Genomic DNA, 14,757 nt, shown 5'->3' with positions numbered 1-14,757 from the left:
ACACCTAGGGTGTTTGACAGTCCTGGACATTATGTGTTGCTTTAATTGTATTCCCTTAAAACTAAAAAAAATTTTTAAAAATCCATAAAAGGTCCAATCTTTCTGACTTAACGCCCATTACCTAACATCAAGCAAGAAACAAAAATAGGTTGTGTAAACAAAGAGGAAATAAAAAAAAAAATCAAAAAATCATTTCAAACCTCTCAGTCAGCATAGCTGGGAAACCCAGGAGCTCAGCCTGTCCAGTTGGAGTGTGTGAAGCAACAGCATGAATCTCTTCCTGTTTACTTTTCTGAGTGCCTTACCTCAAGACTAGATATTGAGAGGAATGAGTCTGTGGTCCTCTTGCCTCTACCTATACACTTAGACATCCTTCAGTGACTACACTGTGTAACTTGTTAGGCGTTAACCATGTCCCATTCCTTAGTCTACAACAGCAGCAGTTATCCTTTTATCTTTTAGGTAATATTGCCTACATTTCACAGGGGGAAAAAAAAAAAAAAAAAAAAAAGCATTCTAATCTGGATTATTAGGCATGTAAAAGTGCATCCTGCTACCAACTGAATAACGTGTAATAGGGATACTAAAAAAAACACCTGAACAACCCCACACCAAAAGAAACGCAAACAAAAAAACTAAACTATGTTTAAATGGCCCAAAATCTATTCTTTAACTGATGTCATGTACACCCACTTCAGTTTTGCAAAATAGCTTCTTCATTCCTGAAACATTAAATCATTCCAAGGGCACTCCAAGCTATGCTGTATTTTCCATGTTTCACTTCAATAAAATATTACAAATACGTTACCATGTAGTTGGGATTTTTTCTGCAATCATCATAACAAACCAATGTTTTCATAATATCGCCACAAACCACATCTATTACCTCATACAAGAGCACAATGTTTCGGCAATGCAGCGCAAATAGTAGGAACAACCTCACCATCATCTTCCAAAATAGTTCTTTGAACACATTTCCAAAAAACAGTAGCGACAAAAGCCCTGCCACTTCATTTCTTCCCTCCACCCCCACAATGGATGAGAAGAAAGCGCTGAAACAAGCACTGTCCTCTCCTATCTCTGCGTTATGAAGAGGCTCTGGATCACAGTCATTCACAGCTAAATCACACTGAATTCAACAGGAAACATTCCAAAACCTGGAGAAACTGTATACATCATTTAACCCAAACACTCCAGAATAAGATTTAAGAAAAACAGACTGTTTAATCTTCCTGTCTCGCTTGTCTTAACCAAGTCATGGTGAGGGCTGGGGAAACACCTGAATTATACCAGAAATGTAAGTAGTGCCCCATTTTAATGTGAAAATGACACTGAAAATTACAGCAGAAAAATTTGAAGATGAGTTGAAAATTCTTTTGCTCATGGCCTGATGCTTTAACAAGTCCAAAACCTACAGAACTTCAAAGGAATCAAAGTCACTCAAAGCCTAACAGATAAAGGGCTGGCCTTTATCTGTGTGTTCAATCTACTATATTCCTTCCCAGACTTTACCCAAAACGGTTTCAAGCAACTTACTGTTAATAAGGATTAAACCTACTTAACTCAAGTATTTCCAGAGATCACATCACTATCAGGCCTGATTAACAGGTCTTGAAGTCTACAGCAGCGAGGCTGCACTCCTCATATATTCTAAATATGACTATATATTTGTATTCTGGGTTCTTTCTCAGTGAGAACCAGTGCATGCAAAATAAATTCCCAATCCCACATCTTGTATACAAAGGGCATCACACATATCCTGCGATTTAAGCTATTCTCCTGAAATTATCTTAGTCTCACACAATCACACTTCAAATACCCCATATGTCCAGTTTGGTTATCCCTCCTTTGAAAAGCTAATAAATGTAATACTTAGATGCAACTGCATTTCATCTAAAAACAATTATCTGCAGTACTTTGTGCCAGGAAAAGCATCAATAGGCATCATTAACAACACTTCCACTTTATTTTCTTCCCGTCTAATGGGCCCAATCCAACACCCAAGTGAAGTCAATGAGAGCCTCACAATTGTTTTCAGTGGGAGCTGGACAGAGCCTCACAATCGCACATGAATGTGAGGTTTGTGCAAGGAGGCCGAGTGACAAGCACAGCCTCTGTTTATTCACACCACGATATTGCAAAGGGAGAGGAAGAACAAACTTCCCGGGATGTTCCCACTACCCGGAGCTGCTGAAGAGCCAGTAATAAAAGCTTTGGAGGTGGGAGCTAACACTGCTCTCTGGACTTACTCAGTCCTTCTTCTCTTCTCTAAAACTGTCCATAAGAGCTGAAAACTGGACTGACACAGGCACCTGGTACAATGAAACTTTTACCTGTTACTCTCCCTAAGTGTTTTTAAAATTAAAAAACACAATAAAAGATCCTCCCCCCCCCCCCCCCCCATTGGTGCTACACAGAGCCTCCTATTCAGCTGGGTTATTTTCATCTCAAAGGAAAAAACAAGTCATCTGCACAACAGTTCTCAGTTACAATGCACTCGTCTTACTTTATTGAACTCTACCTGATTTAGGGTCTAAAAATGTCAAACATTTCAGGCACTCACTTTCATGTTTCATACATATAAAAATAAGGAGAGAGAAAAACGAGCTCTCATTTTTCCCCAAAACACCCATGGAAGCAGTATATTTCCTAAGAGATTGGATGCATGAGCCAAATGATTAAAAACACTTAGAAGTACCCCAAAATTCTAAAAGGACTCCCAAATGCTTTGTACTTGCTGGCTCACATACAATGCTTTCCCAAACAATTTTTTATTTCTTTACAAAAATCATGTACTCTTTCTACACACACGCTCATCCTTTCCTCCTGCTTTCAGTGTTAATTATGACATCAGAATCTTTTAAAGTACAGATGTTATGTAGCCTTTGAAATGCAGGAGACTTTCAAATCTGTATCTACCTAGGGCCTCCTCGAAGGAACAAGTAGCATGTAAGGCTTCAAGGGATTTCCAAAGTTCTGCACTGACGTGTGCCTGACCTCACCTTCCCTCGTACACTGGACCTACACAGTCAAAGACACTGGCAGGCTGATACTCCATTGCCACTTGATACCTACGTATTGCAAACCTCATTTTATTTGGGATTATGAAAATATAAGCCACCAAGAGAGTTGAAGTCCAACCTTTGAACCTGCTCATGTGCACCCATATTTAATGCAGATGCAACTGTAACCTGATGGTAACACAAACTCAGTGAAAATCACAGACATACCAGGAGCATCCTCCTCTGTAAACCATCCTCTCTCCATCTCAAGCTTTCCATAGGTTGGATGGCTAAACTTAGTGGGATGGGTGATAGAATGCAGCAGTTTCCTTAAAACCAACACTAAGAGACCAGAAAGAGACACAACCAGAATTTTAGTGGTGGAAACAAAAGAAAGAGGAAATTAAAAAGAAGAAAAAAAAGAAGGGAGAGGTCAAGATATTTGTTCATCTCGCATTTAGAGCATGAGGGAACTTAGTCTTAACAGTGTAAATCAAATTAAATAGTTCAGGGATCTCACTTAAAAAGCTGCCATTTTAATAAAACGGGGGACAATTGGCAAGTTGTTTAAAAACTGTAGCTGCATTCTCATACCCTCTGCCTCCTCCTTTTCCCAACCCTTACACCCACACCACCAACTGCCATCTCTAATTTACCTTGCCATGCACTCGCTCCAGAATTCCCTCCCAACCGCAGAGGACTGGAGGAATCTACAGAAAATAAACTGACAATAAATACGACTATATTACCTAAAGGGAGGAGGGGAAGCAACGAAAATTACCAAATTGTTGACATTGGTCAAGAAAACTTTCCCCTCTAAAATTTCAAAGAACACGAAGGCTGAACAGCAAAGGTCTCATTATGAATTCACTCAAAACTGTTTTTTTTTACGGAGTTCCTTCTCCCCCATCCCTGAATACAGGAGCTTATTCTTGTGCAATCATTAATGCTCAACGGCAGATAGGCTGCTATTTCCCACTCCTGAAGAAACCCATTTTATAACATGCAATATGAAGAACTGCTTCATTAATCAGATGGTTAAGTAGCTCCAGTAGAGTTGCTATAGGGAGGCATGGTGACACCGTGGTGGGAAAACTGGCTTTCTTTCCATCTGGATCATCATTTAAAGGGCCTCAGAATTTCCTTTAGCTTAACAGGTTTATTGTTTTAATCCCTACCTGGGAGAATAACAAGACTCCTCATAAAAATGTAGAAAGCAAGTCTGACTGCATGTGGGGAGAATGTGAAAGGGAAACAGCTGAAGAAGAGAATGGATGGGAATAATATAGAGGGTTGCAAGCCTATTTTCTTGCTGGGACTGAAAACATTAATACTGTTAAGGCTTATTTCACATACATTTTTTTAAAAGAGTCGGATTTTTGCTGTCCATGATTCAACTAAAACTATGCAGAAGCTTTTAAGTTTCCAATATTATCATCATTTTATCCATAGAAATCCAACTTTATCTGTCTTTCAGCATCTCGGATCTTCTCCACAAAAAGCCAGTCAGGCTAATAAAATGTAATAGTTTAAAGCAGCACTTTCTTGAGACGACGTAACATACAGAAAATGAAATTTTTATAAAATGAGAATGTAAGTATCAATCGGTCCTTTTATTCACCCTCCTGACATCTTGGAAGCAAACAATCCAGCCCTACTTATAAATCAAAGTGCATTTACTGAGGAAAGCATCCAGAAGCATTATGAACTGACATAAGCAGCTACCTAGATGCAGCAGCAAGGAACCTTTAGCCCTGTCCAAAGGTGTTAACAATGCAGGACTAATGTGACACAGCACTAACTGGATGGCCAAACACAGAGGCTTTGTTACACACAGGAGGTTGCATTTTTGCCATCTTTATCCAAACATGCACCTAAGGGAAAATACTACCAAGTCCTTTCAAAGAAGAAAAGGAAAGAATAACTGTTTTGTCCTGCATATTTTAAGGACAATTGCTAACAAAGAGTAAAAGCTCCACAGATTATTTATTTTTCTTGTATGGTGAATTTTCCTCTGCTTAACTTAAGGGTAAAATATGAACTGGTCAGAGTACCAAAGTCCCACACACCCAAATCGCCTCTCTTTCAAATTTTTTTAAATATAGCTATCTATTTCCTAAATAGGGTTTTACCAATGGTTGTAGTCAGTCTCATTCATTCTCAACCTTTAAACAGATTGGATCAAAATGATTGTATTATATGCCTGTACTTTATGGTATCAACTTTACTTTCCACCACCGCACCACTAAAGGAAGACCGTGGTCCTGATTTGAAGCTGTAAATTCAAGATCAAATGGGAAAGTGTTAAATTCAGAAGAGCTTTTGGTCCATTAACTTCCATGCTGATTTTACACGCTCTGCAGTGCTTGGGCAACAGACTCTGCTATACAACGTATTCCTAAGCAAACAGTGCTTTGTGTCATAAACCATCTGGGGTGTCAGTTCCAAGGGCCACTCATCTAAACTCCTCTGATACACTTGGAAATGCTGAGGTGCAGAACAGAAACTTTTCCTCACTACAAAATATCTTTTGCAAGGGTAAGGGAGATGCTGCCATCAGAGAAACGATGGAAGGCACAACATTTTGGCTAAGGGTGTTGTTTTCATTATTCCCCTGAAGAAAACCACTGGACAAACAAGCTTTCTAAAACACTGGGATTTTTCTAAGGTGCCAACAAAAGTGATACCCTTCATAATATGGACAGTGCTCCCTTTCATATCAGAGCCTATAGTTGCAAAGCTAAGTGCCAAGCAGATGGTTGAAATCTGTTTTGTATAAAAAGCGTGTGTGCACACGCAGTTTTTTTTAGATGGAGTTCTTTGTATTCATATTCAGGCCTAGGTTCTAGCCATCAAAACACTGGCACTGAAGCAATCATTAGCTGCACTTTAGACAACTGGCAACTAAGGTATTCACAGTTCTCCACAAAATGTTCAGCTAATACCTCCCAGATGTACAATTAAGGCAAAAGATCATCTTATTAAATTGGTATCAGTGCTTTGGATGGCCTTTCAATAGACTACACATGTATGTAAAAAGCTATTGTATTTATCTTCTTTTTAAAATAATACTCTCTTTGCTTTAAGTGTTTACAGCAGCTTTTAAAAATACAGGCTTCTACGTCAAACTCTACCCAAATAAAACAGCAGAAACTATATTCATCTTGTTTTCATCTTCCTAAGAAACACTGAGCAAGAAATTCTGTAGATCATTTTAAGAGAAAGACTTTGTCTAACTTATCTGATAACCATTTAGCTTGTTTAAAAAGAAAATATAAGATAGGCTCAGCTGCTCTAGAGGAATCAGTTCCAGACAAGATGAACCTGCTCCTGCTACACTGGACAACTCATGGCTGGTTGTGTCAGTTGCAGGTACCTCAGTGTAAGCGGGTTGCTTATTACCACAAACAGCAAAACCAGAAATGCTTACCAGCATGGGGCTCTGCTGTCTGCCTGGGCTTCTCATGGAATCAGTGAACAGGTGACAATAATTTGCCTGGTGACAAATTAACAGAGGTCACACTTTTGAAAACTGGGGTTATCAAACAAATGTATATTTGGAAGAAGGCATTTTTGTGCAGCGGTCTCTCTATAGGCCTTGGTGGCCACAACTGGGAATTAGTGCCTCAGGAAACACACAGTTTCAAAACCAAGATTGATTTTGTGCGCAGTGCCAAGTCCGCTAAGGTCCAGATGTTAGCTCTGGCATAATTCAGGTACATTTTCATCACGCGGCCATTCAGATCATTCTAATCTGCGAAGCATGCATGTTGTTTAGGAGAAAAAGATAGTTAACCTGTTGTCAAAGCACACCAACATGGAACTTCCGAAATCCGCAGATTTGCTGAAGCCTGCAGAAATCCCTCCTGAGGCTTTAGAAACTCTGGCGGCATTGCAACCCATGGAAGTTTGCTGCAGATTAAGGAAAGTCAGGATTCTGCTCAGTGATCTCCTCATGAGTCACCATTTCATGCCATCGTGGCGTACTGGGGTGAAGAATACCAGCCTTCTTCATAGAGTTGAGCAGGACGTTAATTAATTAGGCCGACATTTTTAGGACCTGACACTGAACTCCAGTGCTCCTGAGTCCAAACACTCAGAATGAATGGGTACTTTTTTAAAGGATGCCTTGACTGGCCCTATCACAAAATAGGTCTTTGTGAACACACTGCTGAATAACTACTACAGAAACACTATGGAACTGGCCTGATCATAATCCATTATCTTGAAAGTAATGTCCCTCTTAAAAAGCTTATCAAAGAAAATAACTTAACAGCTCAGTCATGATATTCATAGGCAACAGAGGTCAAACCCACCCAGGACTACTTCAGTTTATACCCATTTTCCCAACAGTGTGTAGTAAAGGATGCAACAGACAGCCTAGATCTAAAGCTACCTGCTGACCTCAGCATTTCAGCTCTACTCTTACTGAGTGTGCAGTTGGAAACAAGAAAAAAAAACCCACTAAAATGGATTAGAATTACTTTTAACGTGAATAAGAAAATAATTCCTCCCTTTTAACAACCCTGTATAATTTCCTTCATTTTGGATCTCATTTAAAAAGCAAATGTCACACATTTGGGTAGGAATCACAGTGCATTTTGTGTTCTGCAGCAGGGTTTTTTGCTTTTAGGCTGGTTGGTTGGTTTGCTCACTGTGGCTGCCTACATTGCTGCTTGCAGTGGAGTCTGTTCCTCACATTAATACTCTCCATGTGAACAATTTTTTCCTGGATTCCCCTCATGCCTGGTCCTTAGGTTATAAAACCTGTGACAACTCTGGTACATATGGCTCAAGATGTTAACTGCTCTACAGGACCAAAGTTTACCTGTTAGTAGCACACACAGTTTCCCAAATTACTGCTTAAACACAGCAGCTGCTGCTGCCAGACTCCAGTTATCCAAACTTGCCCCAGGTAAGGAGTTAGTTTAGAAGCACACACAGGTAACTGGAGGGTCTACAGACAGTATTCCCTCCCAGCCCTCAACAATACAACTGTGGCTGCAAATATTTCTTTAATTTATATTATTAATTATACTCCATAGTCCCTATTTTACATACTTAAGCGATTTGAATACTATAGTTCATCTTGCTAGAATGAGACCTTTAGAAATTATAATTGGACAGAGAGAAGTCTATAATTTGCAGTTCTTAGGATCTCAAGAAGGAAAAGGAGGGTGTCTTCAGGCTAAAAAACAGGTCTAGCAGTCAGTGTCTCCACTTTTTAAACCCGCACATGCAAAAGATTTTGTGACAGCATTCCTCAGTTTACTCATCTATAGGTTGAGGCTAATCTTGCTTTTCAATCTAAAAAGCACAGAAATCTTCATGATTTGTGTATCAATGCTTACCAAATGCTCTGAATTCCTAATCAAAAGACTTTATAGGAAGTATAAATCTATTATTAATAAAATCAGTAACAGTAAAGCAACTTCTACATACATGCATCTGGAAAAAATACAGAGAGAGAATACACATACACATATATTGCTCAATTTATAAATTGTTAAGCATGGCTTCAGGACTGAAATCTCATTCATGAACCATGCTAGGGATCTCTTACCTACTCCCTGTTTCTGAATTTTCCCCATACAAAGGCACATTTATAGTACTCTAAGCTCTAAGCACAAAGGCTGCTCTGTGGAATGGAAAGAAACCTTCTTTTTTTTGTGTTTGTACAGTGACAAGCATAATGGGGTCCTGATTCAGGATGCTTGCACTCTACAAAAACACACTAAATCAATGACACTAATACACATGAAGATTATCTAGGAAGAGATGCACGGCATACTTGAGAGTGGCACAGCACTATCCCTATACTTTGCCTGGTATTTCATGCAAACACCTAATGTGCATTCCTGAGTCGCACAATTTCACACTTTAGGCAAGAACAGCAAATGTGAGCAGAACTTACAAAACATAAGCAAAGGAGGAGAGCCTTCCACTGAGAAATTCTGCCAAATTCTAATCTCAGTTGCAAAACCAGAATCAGCTCTATGTTCATGGGCTTTTGACAAAGATGAGAACCAGCAGCCTTCTTTAAAACACACCATAAATTTCTACTTCAGTGTCCAAAACCCAGGAGCAAAAGACAAATCAAATCCTGAACCTGAAGAGAGAAATGTATTTTCAGTATCCCTGTTATATTTGAATTCAAAAGCCTAGATATTTTTAACAGACATGGAAAAAAGAACTATTTGGCTTTACTCAGCAACTGCAGAAGGAAACTGTACCAAAAGAATAATGTTGCATGTTCTGTTTTCACTTGATTCCATTTAGCCTTTCAGTTCTATTTCAGTTATGTTTCATTTAGCCTATTTTTTTTTTAAATAATCATCATGTTTTGGTGATTCACATTTCACACCAGCACAGGAACAAGTCATGTAAATACAACACAGCAAAATGACCCAGTTTGTTAATAGACATGCCAAACGGGTAAGAACATCCTTCCCTCCGCCCTTACCAACCATCACCTTCCCACACATCTCATTCCTATCCAAAAAAGCCTCTGCCCCGGTGAGGCCACGGTATCAAAATTTAGGGACAAAACCCTACGAACAGAAACCTGACTAAACCTTAGGAGAAAATGTTTTCAGTCTTGTTTTACAAAGTGAATGTAATGAGGACGCTAAGGGAATTTATCTGGAAACAGAAGACTTCTCTGCAGTCTAATAGAGCACTCAGAACTACGGCTCCCTCCCAGCACAAAGCTCCGCTGAAGTGCTTTAGTCCTAACTCAGGCAGGCCACCCCTAAAGGTGAGAGGAGGCCCTATGCTTCTTGCCCTTCATTAAGCATTCTCTCTCTTAAATCAAGGAGTACTTCCAAATTATAAAAATGGTGCGCAGAGACACACTTTGGTCTTTCAGACTGTGATGAATTTTAGCTTCACCACATTCTACTGAAGTGCAGTCTCTTAATGCACCCTAGCAGAGAGACATTCCAAACCACAGAGGGCAAACACAAACAGATCTGTGCAGACGGGTGCACACACTCCTGAGATTTTGGGAGGCTCGCTGTTTTAAATGGCAAAAAAATTTTGGGTGAAATATTTTCACGTAACTATGGTAAAAAAAAAAAAAAAAAAGGAATAACAGCATTAAAAATTGTTTTGAACCACTAATATTTTCTTTACTTTTGGTCTTCTGCAAGCTATTGAGCTGGCAATGGCGAGTAAGTCCAGCTCGCTGTCAGATACATTAACTTTGGCCATGCCCAACCTCTGAGATCAATCGATGAAACTTGGGTCAGTTTCTTCATTCTCACATTCTTAAAAAATTAAGCGCAGCACCAAAGAAATTAAGAGGATGACAAACTGTATGGGTTTCTCCTTACATGAGCTACATTCCTAGGTCTTTTCTCTCTAGAGCTACAAAGGTCCATGAAGAACACTAGATGTAGACAATGCTCTTAACTGCAAAAATAGCACATACCTCTCTCACAAGTTCCTCACCACTAAAAAAAATTTTGAGTATTCACAGAAGAAAATTAAATACCCACTCATTCTGCTTATATTTTTACCCCCAAAAGTAACAGAATTATATTACAACAGAAACAAATTAGTAATAAGACTATAATACAATCACAAAGAAAAATTAGCACTAAGGCAACATTTTATGGCATGTTTAGATCAAATAGCAGTCAGACACCCACATCATAGAAAAAAAAACAAAACCCAAAAAATTTAAGACAGTCTATATGAACTTGAGAAAACACAAAACCAGAAGTGCATAGCAAAGCAAAATAAAATTATTATAAATCTCAAAAAGCATATGCCGATATGAATTTCAATACTTGGTTTTTAAAAACTGTAAGTATGAAAAGGAAATTCGGAATACTAAAAATAAATTTCAAAAATAACAAAATATAAATACAGTTTGAGAATCGAGAAATGTTACCTGATTAATCCCACAATACTTTTAAGGGAAACAAGGTCAACACCATTTCAAACTTCCAAAGCCAGCTGCAAGCTTTTCCTCATTTTCACTTCAACTCTGAGCTCCACAAGTCAAAAATAATATCATCATGTGGGAATTTTTTTTTTCTTTAAACGAGGTGACAAAAGGACGAGTTGAAGAGAAGTGCCAAGCCAGATCAAAACCAGGACGCTGGAAAATGTTTGCCAATTCCTTTCAAAACAAACAGCTCCCCCAATACCATGGGAAGCACCTGAACTTCATACTAACATCTGATAATTCTAGCAAATGGAATTCAACATTTCCTTCTTACTCTGTTTAAAACAATTAAATAAATTAATTTTGCACCTATCCTAAAAAGACAGGCAGCTTCTCTGAATTACTACTGTACACCTCACAATTTCCATTCACTTCTCACATTCTTTTCAAGTCCCATGGCCCCTGCAAGCAGCGCTCGCTCACCAAAATTCTTCCAGAACCTTGTCTAAATTTGCTGTCTCCCAACAACTACTGTGCACAGAACTTCCACACTGTCACAAGGACATGTGGGCTCAGGAACAACTTTTGGAGACTCCTGGCTTCCCAGCTGGCATAGCTGGGCTCACTGTGGAGACAACAAGCAGTGTCTCTCGAGCGGAGGCTACGGCACATTGAACTCCCCGCAGCACCCCTGGTGCCCAGCCACAGCATGGGCAAGGCCACTTGAAGCAAGGCAGCCCCTCTGGAGGGTATGGGAGAACTGGGACAACACCATCACCCTCGGCAAAGGTGTGGGTGAAAACTTTATGGTGGTGGTGTTTCGACAAAGGGGCTGTGGGAGGAGATGGCAATGGGACAAACGCCGTCAATAAATCCCCACGACCGCTCGCCCTTGCCCACTGGCCAGAGCCAGCCCAAAGCTCCAGAGAAAAACAGCCCATTTCAAAAGTTCCAGAAGTTCTGGTTTAGGTAATTCAGTAATATGACAACGATTTGCTTACTTTGTAGCATTGTGGGTTTTAACATACCCATACACAACATAATTTTACCTTTTGTAGGAAGGAGACTTCACACGTTTTCCACATTTGATAAAAATCCATAGAAACTTTAAGAGGGAAAAACTCTTTGCTTTTAAGGATGCTACTCGTTAAACAACCAACTCCTTGCCATCATCAGAGAGGCACTACAGCTATTGATTAATTGCTGTGAGCACTTCTTTTCTCTTGACTACAGTAACAGAATTCACAGCCATTGAATATTTCCAATGTGTACAGGTACAACATGTCAACATGTTTTTCCCCTTCCACTTATGAGTTAATTATGCTATAACCAGGCCTGAACAAGAAATTAATAAAATACAATAAAATAGAAAGTCAAGAGGATGTCAGACTGACTTCTGCAACAGTTGTGAAGGCACAGGTATCTCACACAAACATGAAGTTACCCTGTATTTCAAGTCTAGTATGAAAAGCATGTGAAGAAACTGTTACTGTACCTTGGGAGGAGACACTCTTTTTCCTCTATAAATATTGTTTAAAGTGTTTTTTATACACCTACAGACATATCACATTGCACAGACAGATATTCCTATCCTATGAGGGAGCTTCATGTTTAAGTAACTCAACCAGATACTCTGCGCCTCCTAAATGATAAAGCCATAAATGCTTGTTAAAGCTCCCTGAGAAGTAGTAAATATTTTGTAAACTACTTATATATTTAAGATCTCTGGACAGAAAGAGAAGGAAAAACAATTCCTTGCCCATGTAAAGGTACCAATCAAACACATTATGCACATAAACACCACAAGATGCTTGGTGGGAGACTGTGTATGTGTTTGTGTGTGTGTTAATTAACTCCTTGAATGCATATGATGAGCCAGCCACCCAGAATTAGTAATGCCAAACTCCCAATTTGATTCAAATGCAATGAATACAACAGTCGAATTGTGCAGGCTGGTGTGTCACTCATCAGCTCTCTCATTTGGGCTTTCGCCTTCCAAGACTAGTTCACAATTTCAGCAACTGGTAAATTACTGAGATGTTCATTAAAATCTGTAATCTGTAACAGTCAACTTCTTCCTAGCCAAGCATAAGAACAACAAATTAAATTAGTGCATGCAGGACATTAATGAATAGTCTACAAATACATTAATTCTTTTGGACTTATCTCAGAGAAAAAAACTCTGTTAATTTTTATCACTGTGAAATACCAGCATCTGCAGCTTTACACTGGCACTCTATTTATTCTTCAAATCCCAGACCCCTAGAACCACAAACGTAAGCAATGAAGTCCTTTTCTCAAAATGTCTCAATGAAGTTAAAAGCTATTCAGCCCAATAGTAAAGCAATCTTTTAAATGAAAGAATAATCACTCTTACTTCTACAGGTAGATTTTAGGAGAGTGGAACATCATTCTGAGCAAGCCGAGTAATAGAAAGGTATTATTCTTTCTCCAAAATTCTCAGCAAATGCAGCAGAATAAAGCTTTTAGGGTAACTTTAGCTAAGAAAAGCACTTAGGAATACGCAAAGTTTCCTTTTAAGAAAATGACTTCTCCATTTGACAGTGTTGGTACAACCCCAAAATAAATTCAGTGGGAGTCTAAAATGACTCGTGCAGTGCAGCAGTGAAGCAGCTAAGTATATTTTTTCCTCCCAGCAGAGGCTTGCTTTACATCCTTGAGCCCTTCCTTTCTACAAGCTATTCACTAGAACAGAGAGCGTTCCGAGAGCTCACTACCGGTGCCTGCAAAGGCTGAACTTGTTCTACTCTCCCCATCCCCACTACTCCCATCTACACCTTTTGTCTTTTCTAGCTCTGCCTTTTTTTCCTATGGAGGCACTAACCTATCCTTCCTTCTTCTACAAGCACTACATACCACTTTACCTTGAACTGGCATGTTAAAATTAAGAACGAAAAAAGTAAAGGAAACAATGAAAAAGAGAAAGGATGTCACTCTGTCCGGATGCCTAGCATAGCCTCGCTCTCAGTCTACAGAGAAATGTAAATATGCAGTAATTAATTTGGGTTTAAGAACATTCCATACACTAGGGATATTGTTAAACAGTCACTTATCTATTTTTCATTAATCAGATTTTATTAAGACATTAAAACTTTATGTTGGGCATTTCTGAGTTTTTATCATTCTGTAAATTTCCCAGCTGTCCGCGATGGTTCCGGCCACATTGTCTCTACCTTTTCCTCAGTGAAGTAAACTTACTTTCTATTGTGGCCAGACTTGTTATATTTAAGTATAATGACCCAACTTAAAAAAAAAAAAAGAGAGAGAGAAATCAAACAACAAAAGACTTATTATTTTCAAGACCTTTAGAGCCAATTCAGAGTGCCACAGGCACTCACACAGTACATCCCAGAAGTTACCCTTTCTCTGTGTAACACATGGAGTGGATTCCAGCTATAATTTCTACAACATTGCCGCAAACATCATCCCCCTCACCGTACGTATTCTGATGCTCCTCTCAATCAAGCGGCTGAACCACCACAAACAGAAATAAAGGCATGCAAGGAACTTCTCAGGAAAGGACAAAAACCCTCACGTTTTTTGCATGGTAATTAATTATACATGTTAATTCACAAAACCTACTGCAATTTATCAGTGATGCTGAATGAATTAATGAATGTTTATTCATCTCATACTGAGGATCATTTTCATTCTACGTGTGTACTGTAAATTCCCCCTGCTAATGGTCACAGACACAGAAGAGCAGTCCCCTGAATTCAGCTCTCTTCAGCTGGGGTGACTGAAAGTTTCTGAAGTGTTTGCAGTTTACTGAGATACACTGAAACATCACGGGAAAAACACCGGGGAAAGAGGAACAACCTCCTGAGAGACATACAGATG

The 14,757-nt window shown here is 39.1% G+C and overlaps 1 protein-coding gene across 19 annotated transcripts in view; it reads right to left on the bottom strand.

Moving 5' to 3' along the window:
* Nucleotides 1-14,757, bottom strand: part of SOX5 (SRY-box transcription factor 5) — a 609,605-nt gene that overhangs the window by 264,368 nt on the left and 330,480 nt on the right. The window contains exon 4 of one of the 19 annotated variants that reach the window (XM_048300784.1): nucleotides 6,433-6,498. The exons of 17 other annotated variants lie outside the window; for them this stretch is intronic. The gene's annotated coding sequence lies outside the window, so the exon portion shown is untranslated. Of the gene's footprint in view, nucleotides 1-6,432; nucleotides 6,499-13,273; nucleotides 13,297-14,757 lie in introns of those variants that run through there. One more of the 19 variants, XM_048300786.1, reaches the window with a different exon arrangement.

Source organism: Corvus hawaiiensis, chromosome 4 (genome assembly GCF_020740725.1).
Source record: "Corvus hawaiiensis isolate bCorHaw1 chromosome 4, bCorHaw1.pri.cur, whole genome shotgun sequence".
NCBI lineage: Eukaryota > Metazoa > Chordata > Aves > Passeriformes > Corvidae > Corvus > Corvus hawaiiensis.
The sequence above is the reverse complement of the archived record's forward strand: the minus strand, read 5'-3'. Positions and strand labels throughout refer to the sequence as shown.